This window comes from Morone saxatilis, unplaced genomic scaffold (assembly GCF_004916995.1).
Source record: "Morone saxatilis isolate NCDOM2014 unplaced genomic scaffold, NCSU_SB_2.0 Contig15, whole genome shotgun sequence".
NCBI classification, from domain to species: domain Eukaryota; kingdom Metazoa; phylum Chordata; class Actinopteri; family Moronidae; genus Morone; species Morone saxatilis.
In genome coordinates this window covers 19,336,887-19,344,560 of record NW_023339707.1, presented here as the reverse complement: position 1 = coordinate 19,344,560, position 7,674 = coordinate 19,336,887, and the positions used below count along the sequence as shown (strand labels likewise).

At 42.0% G+C, this 7,674-nt stretch overlaps 1 protein-coding gene across 2 annotated transcripts in view; it reads left to right on the top strand.

Moving 5' to 3' along the window:
* Positions 1–7,674, top strand: part of scube3 (signal peptide, CUB domain, EGF-like 3) — a 72,414-nt gene that overhangs the window by 324 nt on the left and 64,416 nt on the right. The window lies entirely within an intron of this gene.

The window sequence follows — 7,674 nt, the reverse complement described above, 5'->3', positions numbered from 1 at the left end:
TTTTTTTTTTTTTTGCATTTTACTCCTGATGGCTGGGAATGTGCTGTTTTTTGCCAGACTGCTTGGTGCCTAATCCATAGATTTTTTTAAAAGATGCTTTTAGAAAGCTGGTAATAATGACACTTGTCTAAATAAATGGAACTTTAAAAGCAGAGTATTTTGAAATGTAGAGGCTAAAAGTGGAGTTTTTAGAGAGTTTGTTGCATCAGTTACTCCAGCAGGCTCCTTCTGTTGACTCACAAATTTTTTGCAATCACTTAATTGCTTTTTTGTTGTGTCCGTAAGCTCGGTTGCTTTCATTTATACAGACTTGAAGAGAGGAGGAAGAATGAGGCTCAAATTAAGTTTCACTGTGAGTTTTCTGTTGTTAGAAAAAAACCATGTGTCTTTGATCTTCAAACAGCATCAGCAGTGTGAACAGTTATGTTATATAGCTAATCCTGCAGGTAATTGTAGTGAGACTACCAGGAGATATTTGTCACAGTCCAGACAAGTATTTGACACCGGCCTGTAACACACACACACGGAGGGAGTCTCTTGTCTGTCAGACACTGCAGCTACAGTACCATGCTGCCCAGCTGGCTGCCCTCTTGCTCTCTTGTTTTGTGAGAAATTATTCAGACCAGACAAGGGCAGACTGAATCAAAAACTCTGGCACCTTTACAGGAGCGAGAAAGACACAGCGTTATACACTTGATTTCTGATCCACTCAGCCTTCTCCCTCCAGGTTTTCATCACTTAAATTTCCCACAATACAAAGGCCAAGCCAGAGCTGCCAGAAGTATTTGCATGCAAAGACACATCATGGTTTCTGTGTGAGTGTTGATTGTGGTTGGTGATGTTTCGCACACAAAAAGACATCTCTCAGGCGGTCGACAAGGCAAAAAGGAGAAAGGGGGTGGGTGACTATTTTGCATCCTGGGTGGTCTGCCCCCACTTGTGGGAAAACTCAATATTTACATTTTGCAATTAGAACTACTTTTTTCTCACTTTATTTTCCACAACATCGATTACACACTTCCTTGTAGTGTGGAATGCTGCTGTATGGGTGTCGGTCTGTAATGGCATGCACCTGTTTGTCGGTCACAAAGTGAAACGCCGTGGACGACCACTTGACAGGCTTCTCCTCCGGTTCCTGTTTGTCAGTGCAAGGCAAGCAGCTCTGCAGTGACATATTATCTGTGTTTGGCTCTGAAGATATTTGTGAGCATATTTTGTGCCTAACTGAAAATAAATATTGTGTTTGATGTCGGTGGCAACTCCGTGGCACTGGCAAGTCTGCATGCTGGGAACAATTTTGAGAACTAGAGAAACAGAGAGATGAACAACAACAAAAAAAGAAGCACAATTTGTCAGCTCAATATTTATTCAACGCAGATGTTGCCGTCAAGAAGTCTTCGTCTTTCATCAGTGTCAGTCTAATCACGGCACTGTGTTTCAGGCATCAGTCATTACTCCAGGAAGAAAAAAGAGCAAAAGAGCAGTGGAATGAGGGAGGGAAGATTTGAGGATGTGGTGGAGAGAATGACAAAGAAGGGAAAAATGAGACCGGGGGAAACAGGAGAGATTAAGGGTGCAGAGACAGACAGTGAGAGAGGAGGTTTCTTAGTGAGCGATCAGCAACAAGCAAGGAAAAGAGAAGGAAAGGAAAGAGGGGAGCCATACACGTCATGGCAAATCACTTTCCCCTTGCAGAGTCAGGAGCTCTTCGTTAATGCAGCTGCACCAAGGCAACGGTTGGTGTGGGGCTGACATGCTGCTGTGGCTGGCTATGTTGGTGTAACCTCTGCTCCGGGGCCTGGGGGTCTAAAGACGCAGGGCTGCTTGAGCGGGGAGGAAGGCCAGATCCAGGCCCAGACACAGTGTGGGAACCGAACAGCCTTGGCAATATGAGGCCCAAGTGATGGGGAGGCTTACCTAGAGATGCTGCCTGAGTCTCTGCTATGAGCTGAGATGGAAAGGAAGAAGAAATCCCTCCCCCCCTCACCACCGCCACCCGCCCACCCCCAACACTCCTTCCACCACCGCCCTTTCCTTTTTCTTTTTCACCCAACTCTTGCTTTGTTTGCTTTGTCCTCGCTTCCTTTCCTTTGCACTTAATGAAGTAGCTGTGCTTTTTCTCTGTCAGCCATAAGCAACGACTGCATTACACCCACCGTGTCAGAAAGCCTGCTGTCAGCCCATGTGCTATTTATATTTTTGCAACAAAAAAGATGTGCACAGCTCTCCTCTGTCCCCTTCTCTCCAGTCCTGTCCAGCCCACTTTTGTTACTTGATAGACGGCTGGATGTGTTGAATGTCTCTAAAAGCATGCAAGTGTAAGCGTACGTGTGTGCATACATGTAATTTGGACAGCGGGAGAGCGTATGGGATGTGTCTGTGGTAATTCGGACAGTTATTTGAAACTGCATGTGAAGCCACATAAAAGAACTGTTTAAATGGGGCTTTTATTTCTGCCTACCCCTTTGGCCTTGAACTTCTCCGAACATTTCTGTTTAGCAGGAAGAAGAAGGAGGGGGGGTGAAAAAAGACAGGCGGACAGAGACTGTGGCGCTGTCTTCTATGAGCATGGCCAGTCATCTGGCTTTAACATTTTGACACCACTTTGCCGATCCTCTTTCATCACCTTCGCTCTCGTTTCTCGGGCTGTGTGGTTTCTGCGTTCTGCTCCTGAGTCCCGACAAACTCGTGCAGTGGTGTTTGTTGAGCTGTTACACTTATCCCCTCAGAGACTGGATGTGCCTTAAAACAAGCAGACGAAAAAGTCCCTATTTGTCTGCCAAGGTATGGGAGCACAATTCTTGGCAAAGTAATTTTTAATGCCCGGCGAATGGAAGATGTATTTAGGTCAGCTAGCAAAAAGACTTCTTCTGTCCTCATCGGGATGTTCTGTGACTTTGAGAAGTTAAGGACCTTGCGAATCAGGACATTGCGGTTCACTTATTGACCAAACTGTCACCCTTAATTTCTCCTATGTGTTACTTCTCACTATGTTATCTCACTTAAAGCAGATGAGCTCCTAACCTGTAAATGCCTTTTTCCTATAACAAGAAAATACTCTTTCGTATTTGATAAGCGCTCGTCTCAGTCTGTCTCTTCTGTCTCTGCAGATGGCAGATAGTTGTGTTCTCTTTATGATCAGAGTCTCTGAGGCAGCTTGAGCCTCAGGGTAGCCCTTGGTCACTTGCTGATGAGTGGGTGGAGGGGATCAATCCAGCTTCACTTTACCACTCAGCAGACACTCTCAGAAAAGCATCTGCCTGACAAGTGGTGCTCCAATACCACTGTACATGTTGTTACAGAGCAGCCGAGAGAGCAGAGAGATTAGTATCTTGGCATTACTTGAGTGGTGAAAACACTTGATAACAATTCTGTCCAAGAGCAACGCAGTATGAATCATGAAAACGACTTTGATCTGTGGGTGTGTTGTGAGGACAAGTGAATGTGTATGACTGTGATGAGTGATTTTAGACTGGATATTAATGATTGCACTTAGCAGGCAAGAAGTGCTTTCACTTCCCAAAATGAGGCTTCATTATACTGTAGATGGAGAATCCTTTAAAAACCAGGTTCAGGTTTATTGTGCCTATTTTTTTTCTTTCGGTGTGTGGCCAAACTGCAGCTTAATACAAACATTTTAGTTTAGTTTTAGGGCTGCAGCTCCATTCTGAGTCAGTAACATCTTTACAGGCACACATAAAGTCGAAGCTGTCTGGCACAAGCTATGACCCAAGGCGCTTCATTGGGCCTTCGTTCTGGACAGTTGCTCACTTTCATCCTGACCGCTGGAATGTAAAACCAAGACATTTTCCTCTCTGCAACAGAGTGTCAAATATTCTGGCCTCAAGAAACCTGACTTCCCCACTCATAAGTGCCCTTTCCAAATGATTATCATTTAATCAATCTGTTTCCCCCGGTACCTTTTTTTTGTTAAGATGAGCTGCATATTTGCTATAATGTCTTCCTCTGTTAAGAAATTAGAATTTCGTTATCAGTCCACTCTGTTGCAAGGTACAGGATAAAGTTTTATTGCTCTATTTATATTCAGGAAATTAAAAATGTATCAGCATCTCATAAAGGGGGTTCCAGCTATAATATAAATGAATAGTTCAACATTTTAGGAAATACACTAGTTAGATGAGAAGATTGATGCCACTGTCATGTATGTATTATATTTAGCTTAGCTTAGCACAAAGACTGGGAACAGAGGGAAACAGCTAGCCTGGCTCTGTTATATAGGCCTAACTATGAGCATCTCTAAAGCTCACTAATTAACACATTATATCTTGTTTGTTTAATCCATCCGGTCACTTTCTGGAGTCTCTGTTGGTTGCCTGGCAACTGCTTAGAGCCAAGAAATAGCCCAAACGCATTTTGCACTTTGGTGTTTGTACGGGTCAAACAAATAACGAGTTAATTAGTGAGCTGAGATGCTGGTAGGTAGATTTTTTTTACCCTTTTGGCAGAGCCCCTGTTTCAGGTCTTGATGCTAAGCTAAGCTAAGCTAACTGGTTGCTGGATGTAGCTTTGTATTTAACGGTCAGATATGAGAGTGCTATTGATCTTCTCATCTAACTCTCTGACAGAAACCGATTAAGCTTATTCCCCAACATGTCAAACGTTTGTTTTCAAAGGAAATGGAAATCACATTAATCACAATTACAGTTGATCACAAGTTGTTGCTTTTCCTTCACTTTGCATCAAATGGTATGTGTTTAACAACTGCCTCATCATCTGCATGCAAATACTGAAGTTGAACCATACCTCTGTTTTACACATTTTGTATGCAGTACGAATGTTAGGTCACAGCCAAACAAAACCCTTACCTGTGGACAAATTCCCTGTTACTCCCCAGGGGACTCCATCAGCTGTTGAGATCCCTCTGCCACGGCACCTTTTCTCTCTTCCTCAAGCAGAAAATCACTTTATCAGCAGCTAGCGAGGCCCTTGTGACCACAATTTGTCACCTAATTTAGAATGGTTGCAGGGCTGACAAAAGCTGTAGATTTTATGTGCAACAGAGGAAGCAAAAAATGTTGTTTAAATCACCCAAACTTTCTAACACAGCTGCTTTTGTATGCAACACCAGTGTCCATTGGTAGAAAACATTCAAACCCTCACACTCAGGAGTAAGGAGTGCAGAGCTTGTTTGGAGCTTGTATATTTATCAAGACTTTAATCTGAACAATATGTTCCAAATGAGGCCTGTGATGCTTCTCTCAACTGTGGCATTGTGGTTAAAATTAGAAAACTCTCTCCTGCTCCCATCTCTCTTTCCCTCTCACCCTGTCAGTGGCCTTTGTTCTCTGTGCAGATGCGGCACTGTGCTGACAACATCCCTGTTGGTTTCGGGGGAGGATGGAGTCTATGTTGACGGCACTCTGACCCCCCAGTCTTAAACTCACCTCTAGAGCCCCCTTTCACAAGTGCTGATGGCTCGCTGAGGAACCTCAGTGCCGTCCCTCGGCCAGCTGCAGTGGCTCTTAGATCATTAATCCTCTAACCCCCCACCACAGAGCCCACATTTGTTTTTCTGTTCCATTACTCACTGATTGGGGATACTGTGACTCAGGAGAAGATATCAGTGGGGCTGTCATCTGAGTCTCTGTACTTTCTTAGGCCCATGGCTGACACTACACCATCCTTCCTCCTCTTTCACCCTCTTCCCTGCTCCCTCCTGTGACCTCTTGGCTGAATAATGGGGCTGCGTCTCTCTTTGAGAGTTTGGGGGGGTCAGCGAGGGACGTCATTAGGCTGGTCTGCGGTGGTCAGCGTTGTCAGAGGGGGGTTGGGGGTCAGAGAGAGCCTTGTTTACAGACTGTGTGTGTTTACATTCCTGATGGTGAGCGCCAGCTTTAGAGACTGCTGGAAGTGAAAGGAAATGCTCTTATTCTGCTTAGTAATGGAAAAATCCAACCCAATACATCAAGGAATCCAGATGAAAAAAGCCAAGTTATTTATTTGGTGGGTTCTGGCCAATGCATTCTGGGTAGAAAGAGGGATGACTTCACTGATGAATTTGAGACTTCCTCAATGAACAGAGGCATGGGAAAAACCATATGACCCTCTGCAGTATTTAATCACCCCCGGTGAACTCCATATAGTCTATACTATTTGCAGGCTGTAATAGCTTACACCCCTGATTAATGGCAAGTACTGGTTGTGCTCTTTTGTTTTAAATCATTGCACCATCCATCATACAGACATTTAGGGCAGCAATTGAGGTTTATTTGTGTTATCAATTAATATACTGATTATTTTCTCAATTAACTTGGTCCAAACCTCCAAGATATACAGTTTACTATCATAGAAGACTAAGTAACGAACATATTCCAATTTGAGTAGCTAGAAAAAGATAATTTTATAAAAATGTATCAAAATACTTAGATACAGATACAATAGATACATCTTCTGTTGATCAACTAATCGGTTAATCAACTGATCATTGCAGCTATACAGGCATGCAGTCCTTTTAGACAGTGTTAAAAATGGGCCAGTACTTACCAATACTAATGAGTTTTGTCTGCATTTCCAAGGGGTATACTATGAAACTAGTGAAGCAATTGCCTAAAATTTACTTTAATGCATTGATGCATGACCTAAAACTGTCTAACTAAAATCAAGTTCAGTTTTTGGACTTCGGTATTTCTAAAACCCTGTGTACACAATGCTAGTGAGGTTAACTGCACCTTACCGCTTAATGCTAAGAAAACTGCTGAAAATGTCCTTACAAAAAAGGATAAGAAATGGCTAAATAATTAGGGTTAGGGTAATGTTGTGTAGGGTTAGGGTCGTGTTGAATTAGGGTACTGGCACATTTTTTTGTCTAATTCAGGCTAGATTTTAGATTTACTGTATGATTGTTTACATTGGTACGTCCATTGGCCAGCTGTCTAAAATGTTACAAAAAATCTAAATGTATTGCCAAAAAGAACAGAAAACCTATTTATATGTATAAAGTTATTTTTCAGTGTGTATCGTTTCATATTGCTTTAAACTGATAAGGACGTGTAGTTGTGAAACTTGAATTTCTATTTTAATAGGATCCACAAAATTACAAGCACATCCTTAGACTGATCAGAGGGTGACACTCTTTGCATCAACTAGTAGCCGAAGTATGTGGTTGTCTGTCGGTGGAAATGTGAGAGAGGTACATTTGCATGAGCCTTTTAATTTTTAAATTATTTTTTTTTGGTAATTATACAAAATGTCAACACGGTTATGTTTTTATAATTATATAAGCCTATTTAGAGTTGCCAGACATGACATGGTGCTGCACCAATTAATTACAGGGTACACTTTGAATTTAGTCTATAATTCGGCTGATGATACACAACCAAGTTTTTAGGGAAAATATGCAGCCGGAAGACTTACAATTTAATGTGTGAATATGGAAAAAATGATGCTCCCATCTGTCATTTACCAACATTGTAATGTCTGCACATTGTTGTTATTGTAGTTTCCAGTAATAATAACAGTCATCATAATAATCATAATGGCATTCAACTAGAGCTGAAATGATTAATCAGGAAATTCATCTGCAACTATGAAGTAGTAAATCTAAAGCAAGAATGCCAAACTTACAGCTTTTTAAATGTCTTTGTCATATATGAAAATAAACTTATATATTGGGCTTTTGGACTGTTGCTTGTACAAATGCAAGTCATTAAACTT